This window comes from Chelonia mydas, chromosome 8 (assembly GCF_015237465.2).
Source record: "Chelonia mydas isolate rCheMyd1 chromosome 8, rCheMyd1.pri.v2, whole genome shotgun sequence".
NCBI lineage: Eukaryota > Metazoa > Chordata > Testudines > Cheloniidae > Chelonia > Chelonia mydas.
The window spans coordinates 88,003,832-88,012,751 of record NC_057854.1 but is presented as its reverse complement, the minus strand read 5'-3'; positions in this window follow the sequence as shown (position 1 = coordinate 88,012,751).

The following is an 8,920-nucleotide window of genomic DNA, read 5'->3' as shown; positions in this document are numbered from 1 at the left end:
TACTGGCCCACCACTACTTTACCTGAAAGGAAAGATGTTGAGGCTGAATTAGTTTTTTCATCATAGGTAAATATCTGTAAGGGCGAAGCTACTGATGTTTCTTTTTAAACAGGAGGGATTAGATAGATCCACGAAGAAAGGAAGGTATGAATGTCGTAACTACTACTTGCATTAAGAACTTGCCTTGTTTCCTGTTGATCCATCCGGGTACCTATGTGGTCCTCATCACCACAGTACACAAACACCTTCCTTTTTAAAATGTCTGTGTTTCTCTCTCCCTTCCCTGCCACCAAGAGGCGGGGTGGGGAAGGGGGTGGTTTTTAATTTGAGAGAGAGCCAGGGCGAAGAGGTGGGTTTTACATTTGGCTCTGAATCCATTCTTAATTCTTGTGGCAATGAGTTCCATAATGGAGAAGGACCTCCGTCTACTCTTACTTTATGAATAATCATCCTTCAAACTCTATAGCATGCTTCTTCAAAACCTAGAGTACTCTTTCAAAGCCTATGATTTTTGAAAAAACTTCCAAGTAGAAAAGGTCAGTCAATTAATAGGCAAACTCAACAGATACAAAGTGACTTTTTTTTTTATTCCAGTAGAACTGAAGGTCTTTTTTTTTTTTTTAAGCCATTTATTTTTTTTCTTCAAGTGAGTTAAGATGTACCCTTACAACAAGCATCTTTCTGCTCTAGCATCTGGTCACTTTCATAAACAAAGCATGTCAGGTATCCAGAAAATAAGGACATCTTCTCTGATTTCTGCTCGTTGGGTTCTTGTGAAGCTAAGATGGCTGCCATCCTTCAGTTATCACAGTACTGTACCTTTAGAATAGACAGCATCAGCACTGTGATAACTGAGCCAGGGCAGCCTGTCAGTCATTATGTCTGTTAGTATCTCACAGAGAATAGTGCTTGCTTTATTGTGTGCTTACATAGTGTTTCCTCTTGTGCATGTTTCAAAAATAAAGATCACATAAAATACTAATGTTCGTTCTTTGAGGACATGGATGATGGATTTAATGCATGTTTAATAAATACATATGGAAATGAACAAAGTGTTCTGAAACTTCATTTAATTTATCCACTCTGAAAATTACCTGGTTAACTGGTATCACTGCAGTTAAATTCAAAGCAGCTTTAAAGTATTTTTCAGAGTTGCACAATCCAAGTCTACAGAACACCGTATTTAACTGGGAAAGGGGAGAAATAATTTACTCATTCCATGGAGATAATCACTGATGGAATGAGGGTATTTTTCCCTCTCATTATTTTTTTTCGGTTTCAATCAGCGTTTGAAGTAGAGTGCTGTTCCCTTACATAAACTACATAGGCAAGATCCTCAACTGGTATAATTGGCATAGTTCCACTTAAGACAATGAAGCTGCACAAATTTAACCTGGTGGAGAATCTGGACCCATTATCAAATAGTTTCGTTAATTATGTGGATATAATATCTTTGAAACTTAAGTATTATGTTCCACACTGAAAGTCCTAGGACCTTGACACACAAAAAAAAAGACAAGGTTTCTGTCTTGTGGGATTCACAGTACCATCTCAGGCCTCCATTCGGCAAACACTTACAGATGTGCTAAAGTTCCAACAGGTGTGTTTGCAGCACTGGGGTCCTTTGAGGCCCAATCCTACTCCCTTTGAAGTTTTGCCATTGATTTCAGTGGGAGCAGGATCAAATCCAAAATAGTAACAAGCTCTGGATGTGGAAATGATCCTGGAGTTTGAAGAAAAGAGTTGCTGTCTGATGGGCTTGTTTGTTCAGGCTGTGTGATGGTTGATTTGGGCCATACACTGAGGTCTAAATGAAAACTGCTGAAATCAAGAATTACACTGCAAACAATGACGGAAGTTTATCAAAATATTTTCTCTGGTTCATGTTTGAAGTACTGCTTAAAAAGTCATGGTAGTTTTTCTCTTTGAATAAAGGCATCTAATCTAGTGAATCAGTTCTGTAATGATCAGCATATTAAAATAAATGTTTCATCAGGTTTCACAATGTAAAGAAATAGATAAATATATTTTACATTTCACATAATGTTCCATTTAAGAATTTGATGGACTTAATTGGTGTAAGTGGTACTTAAATATTTCTGATAGGGTAGAGCAAGAACTTTATGGATATCATAATAAATAACCAACTAAACTGATATGTATTTCCTTAAGTTAAATAAAATGCTTTTAAAATTCAGAAATGCTTAACATTCAGCTGGGCCCAAGTACTACCAAATGGTCTCTTACATATTTTTAACACAAGAGGGCAATAAAGAGACAAATGTGAAAAACAGCTTCCTGGGAAAAATATTTGTGCATTTTTAAAACAAATTACAAACATATGTTACATAAACAAGGGACCAGTCAATATGTTATACAATATTGTTCCAGGAGGCAAATATGAATGGGCAAATATGTACAAAAATGTTAGGATATATATTTGCCATCAACTGCAAATTTATCAGCATCCTTAGAATAATCTGCCATTTTCTGAAAATAGTAACCATAAGGTAACCTAGGAGCACACATTTATTAAGGATTTATATAAAAAATAAGTGTTTCCTGGCTTTCAAATATGTAAAAATAAGAACAATATAAAGGTACAAAAATGTCATTAGATCATTCTATTAGCATCACAAGGGCTGGACGTTCTGGATGTATTTACATTTTGCTGATGATAAGGTGATATATTTACTCTGCTGTCTCACTTTTTAACACTCACCTTCTTTTCTAGAATAAAAAGAAAGCTTTCCTCAGTAGTCAGGTAACATAGATCCTGATCCTGAAAACATTCAGGAGTAGTCCCTCTGATCTCAATGTGGTACACATGAATTTACTCAAGTGCATTTTTTGGTGTGTATTTTTGTTCAGCTTATTTCTAAAGCATTGCAAATACTTTAACTTGATTTTAAATTTTTCAATTCCATGTTCTATTTTTTGCTGTCAGATTTTGCTTTTGAAAAAAATTCTATTCACATTGTTTTTATTTTTGCTTGTCTTCCCCCCCCCCGCATTTCCACTACTCTCTTCTTTTGGGGTCGGTAACTTACCACATTTCTTGAGCGTTCTGAATTAAACAACACTCCTTTTGATTAGAGTCTAAAAACTAAATTGGCTATTTACCCTCCCCCGATAAATTCAACTTTTCTTTCTTGTCTCCTACCATGTAGCTTGGAATTATAGCTCTGATTTTTACAGGCCAACTCTGACACTGAATATGAAGACGTGTGTGTCTTATCCAAAGCTAGGAAAAATGGGGGGGAAAAACACCTTTATTACAAATATTTTACACTGTGTGTGTGTGAGATCTTAAGAACAGAAAACTGCAGTTACAGGGATATAATTGATCTTTTGGCTACTGGGTAGGTGACTTTCCTCCTTAAGAAAGTTACTGGAATTTTAATATGGCAGGAGGTCCTGCCTACAGTGCAGTTTACAGCACCTAGAAGTGAAAGACTCTAGTGTGCCAGGACAGTTATTAAAGCAATATTTTTTATGGCTTTAAATTCTTCATTAGTTTTTAAAGATTTGCTTCTTCACTTGTAAGTGAGGTAGGAGACAGGTACGTTCAACAATATGAGACTCTCCCGTCAATGAAACTTCTGTAATGGGAATTGTTTATAAAATCGTCTCCATTCTTTTTCTACATTCTGCTTGATTCCTTCCACCAATACTTACCTTTTAGTCTTTTCAACTCCTTTCCCCTCTTAAACTTCTATTAGCGGCTGAGTTAACAGTCTGATAGATGAATTCTAACTGCTGCTGTTGGTGCACAAAATGTATGAATAATTAAATAAATAAATCTCAAAAACATTATTAATCATTCATCAGCTACAGTCTATGGGCAAGTATTCAGTCACTTTTCTGGAAACAAGAGCTCCTAGAGGCCCCTTCCTGAAAAATACACGAAAATATTCAAACAAATTTAACACCAGCAACCTGACTGGGTCCCCCAGCATTCTCTTTCTCATAACCCCACCAGCACAGCTCTAGATGGACCAACATCTCCCACGGAAGGGGAGCTCAATGGGGGGGGGGGGCATGCCACGGGAGAAGGGATGCTCTTTGTTTTCAGCTCAGGCTGCACTGAAAACATCTGCTAATAATCACAGAGGCTGGCACGGCTGGAACTAGGGCCATGGACTTGGCCCTTGTCACTTATTAGCCAACAGCGGAAAAATGTCCCTATGCTTTGTTAAAAAATAACTTCCTAGGTCAGGAAACAAGGTGGGGATCTAGGATCTGGCCCTGTACCCGCCCCATTTGTCCAGCTGAACTTGCCCTGCCAAGCCCTGTCTTTGCAATAAATAAGTAAATACCCTGCTATGTAAGTGAAAGGTAGAGGGAACTGGAGGTGTGGCTCCACAGGGGGTGAGGTGGCTGGGCAGGAGCAGAGAGAACAGGAAAAGCCCCTCTGGCGTTCTCCCTTGCTGATCTCAGCCAGCGAGGAAGTGCCAATGCCCGCGGCTGTGGGAACAAAAGCACCATCAGACAAGTTTTTGCGGCCTGTCTGGGAGGGGGGGAGCACCGCCGTCCTGCAGCCATAGCTTGGTACCCAGCTCCCCAGGGCTGCTGATGGGAAGCTCTGCCCGGCCAGGGCCCGGGGAGTGGATCTGAAAGTGACAAGCGCACGTACCAGGCAGCTTCCAGGCTGCTTGAGTGAGACTCCAGCCCCGCCTTGGCTCCTCCTTCCCCTTTGGGAAGCTCACCCCAGCGAGCCGTGGAGACTCCTCCATCTTCCTCCTCCTCCTCGGCTCCTCCTGCTGGATGCTTCATGTAAACAAGATCCAGGCTATATTTACAATCGCTTGACGGAAAGGAACCAGTGCCAGGATCCTGAAGGAAAATAACAGTGCGCAACATTAAACACCGCGCACACACACACACACAGATATCCCGAAAGGCCAGGGGCTGGGAGACCTACAGGGCTTCAACCCTGCTCCCCATCAGCATGCAAAACAACCCGCAAAGGCAATCGGACAGCGGTGCGCCGGTACCCCACCCTTCCTCCATAACCGTCCCCACCGAAATGAGCCCCCCGGGCCGCGGAGCGGCTGTCAGCGTGCGAGGCAGAGCCGGAGACAACGCGCCCAGCTGTTGGGAGCAGCACAACGCGTGCGAGGAAAAACGAGCCTGGCTCCAGGCAGCTGCCTGCGATCCAGGGCGAGCGCTGTGAAGAAAACACACATTCCCAACCCAGACCCCTCTTCCCCTCTCACCCGCCCGCAGCAAGATAACGCCTGCCTTTCCCCCATCCCGATCGCACCCGCAAAAAACAGGCCCCCTCCGCCCGAACATAAACAAACCTCTGGCTTTCGTTTCCAGCGCTGCCTAAAGGTGAATTATGAGAGGACAGCACAGGACGTGTGATGCCAAGATTGCAACGCCCTGCAATACACTCCCCCACCCATCCCTGAACTGCAAAAGGGTGCGCTTGCTCCCGATCGCAGCCCGTGCACCCCCTATTCCCTGCCCTCTGCTCACCCAGCTTTGCGGCCGGGGCTCCTTTCCCCTCTTCTCTTTGTTCTAAGCGATCTTTGCATGAAGATTATCTAATGACGCAGCACAGACTCGCCACAACGTGACTGTCGCCATTTTTCTGTTTTTATTATATCTCTCTGCCATGTGATTTAAAAAAAAAAAAAAAAAAAACTTCCGGGTCTCATGACCAGAAAAGAGCAAAACAAAAACGGAGACAAGACACAACTTCACACACACACACATGCAAGTGTCTCGTCTCTCCTTGTATCCAGCGATGCGTCCCAAATGTCAGAGTGACAAGCAACCGGAGGGCACCGCTTCTTGCATTGTGGGATTTAACCGTCTGGTAGAGCAAGTCACCCCTCACTCACATTCTGCCCCAGATTTACAATCAGGAGACCAGAAGCAGTCAAGATGAGACCAGACCCTGTTCTGCTTGATCAAATGCCTCCAAAGTCCACGCCGCTTTCTGCTGAGCTATACCAACTTTGAGCTCTGTTCACTCGTCATAATAATAAAAAAAGTTGAGATGTTAAAGCATTTTTAATCATTCTTAAAATGACTTGTCTGCTCCATGTTGATATCAAAGATTTGGACCTGTGAAACTGAAATCTGTTTTCTCCCTGAATTGATCTTCTTCACACAAACACACACGGGTTTGATATGTTGGGTTATTTATAAGTTGCTGGCAGAAGTTGATATGACAGGAAAAAAGGTTAAAGCATTTTAAAAAATAGTTTCACATGTGAAGCATTATGCAGACTGCAAATGGCTGTAAGAGCAAAGGTAGATAAAACTGTAGGTCTACCAACCAGCCATGACAGTATCCCACGCGGACATTTACAAAATAGAAACAATGGGCAACACCATGTTGTCTTTTGTCTGGCAAATCTCCCATTGAAGTCAAGGAACCACATTACTAAAAAACCTGTTAGGTCTTTTACTAACACCACCTTAGATTAGTAAAACCAGGAGTTGTAAGAGTGGGGAGGAGCAGGACCAGCCCTCCAGCAAACGGCACCCCCCATTTGTTAAACTTTTGAACACTTTATTTTTATTGCATTTGTAGCTCATTTCAGGACTTTGATGCATGATCTGCATGCATGATTTATCCCTGTCATATAAGATGATAAATTTGCACGCTAGAATCTGTATTTATTCATGCATATATAAGCAAATAAGAATAATTTCCTCTAAGCATATAGAAACTTTTTAATTTTAAGAATAACTGAAATGTACTAACATCAAGAAATTGAACTGTGCACCAACACTGCGTGGACCAGTATTACATAGTGTTACAGTAAGTGACAACCTTAGAATGTTAACCTTAAGTCCTTTAGTTCAAAAGGTCACTTTTCTTGCCTTTGCTCTCCCGAATTGAAGCACAGCATCAGAGAGATCCAAAGACTGGCCAATGGCATTTTCAAGCAATAAAATGGCAAGCGATGTCAGTCTCTTGTCGGCCATCGTCGATCAAAGATATGTTTTAATGAGCCTGAGCTTCGAAAAACTGCACTCACCACTCGCGACTGTGATTGGCAGCATCAATTCTTCAAAGCTTTCCCGGAATTAGGAAAAGTGTCCTTCAGCTCTGCATCATGAAATAATTGGAGAACTTGGAGTGGAAAGTGTTTCCTGTGTTGCAAAATGTGCTGGATGTTGTCCATTTTGACATAGAGGTCTTTATCATTGACGTCTGAATGTTCCCCTTGAGACAGCGTCAGGTGAAGGTCTGTACAATTGTTCTAGAGTGTTTTCCTGTCAGCTGGCAGCTTACTAGGGTCATACAAAACCCCCCAGGTCTTTTTGTGGTGCTTCATTTGTCCAAATATTTCTTTGATGGACACTCAAGCAGTGTCAATCAGCGAGCAAAAAAGCTCCCCCTTGAATTTTTCTTCAAAGCTTCCCATCACCTCATCTCTGCCCTCATAACCAAACTGTTGCTTCTTCCAATGAATACGAGTTTTCTTGAAGACAGGCTCAACTCCTAAGTTTTCCACCATTTCTTTGGCAGCATCTTCAAATCCCTTGTCTCTGTAGGCCACAACAAAATCAAGCAGCTTCTCATCAAAGCAGTAGCAACCGCAATGTCCATTGACTGAGTTTGTAATGCCTTCCTTACAATATTTACTTGGAACAGGATATCATGCCAAACCATAACTGAGACCAGACATTTGAAGCCAGTGATCTGGTTTGCCAGGCTTTGCAGTCGGATTCCAGCCTCGGCTTTACTCAGCAGCACCAGTTCCATCAGGGTGTCATAAACCTCAGTCACTTGGTACCTCACTGGCCTTACGCTGTCAATGGGGCTCTCCCAGCTAGTGTCCCTTAATGGCTTCATGGTCAGATGTGTAACATTGTCTGTGAGGATCTTCCATGTTCCACCTGATAGTTGATGCTGAAAACAGGATGTACATCCTTTGCAGTACTCCAAAGAGAGATACTGAATCTAAAGAAGATGACACGGCATCTGACACAACCACACTGAGGGAACGGCAGCTACAAGGCACGAAGAAAGCGCGTGGATTCAGCAAAAGGATCCTTGCCTGGACATCACTGTTTATTCCCTTCGTGTTTGCACTGTTGTCGTAGCCTTGGCCATGGCAGTCCTGAAGGTTTATTTTATTCTCATTCAAAACATTCATAAACAGTTCTGTTAGGCCTTTTCCAGTAGAGTCACCCACAGATCGGAAACAGATGAAGTGTTCCTTTACTTGGATACAGCCATCCTCGTTTTCAACAAATCTTACTCTCAATGACATCTTTTCACTGGGACTTATGTCGGTAGTGCAGTCCATTATTACGGCGTAGTACTTCACTTTGCCAAGCTGCATCAATATGTTATCAAGCACCTTCCTTGACATAAGGTCAATCAATTTGTTTTGAATTGTTCTGCTACAGTAATGGTCCATTTAGTTTCTTACAAACTACTCAGCGTAGGTGTTCACGCAAGACATTGTCGTATTTCCCAAGGAACTCTACCAAACCAAGGAAATGACTGTTATGTTCAGTGAACAACTTATCCGTCAAACCCTGGAAAGCCAAATTATTCTTTGCAAGGAAGAGGGTAATTCAGATCAGATGCTCATGCACAATCCTCCAATGCTAGGTTTCTACATTAATAATGCCCTGGTTTTCTGCGTCTGTGCATTTATTCAGCTTGAGTCTGGACTCAAGCTCCATCCATTTAGAGTAGGACATAAAATGGCCACGTAACTTTTCATGTTGCTTCAGAGCATCAGCTAAGTTATGCTAGTAATTGTACTCGGAAAGCGCAAGCAACAATTTGGCATTCTTGTGAAATATTTTACAACAAAACCCGAACACTTTTTAATTTTAAGAATAACTGAAATGAGTTGATTTTGAGTAAACTAGCCAATGCCAATTTAGTTTCTCACCATTCTTGCATACTCTTTTGCAGTATGACCTTGAGTAGTGT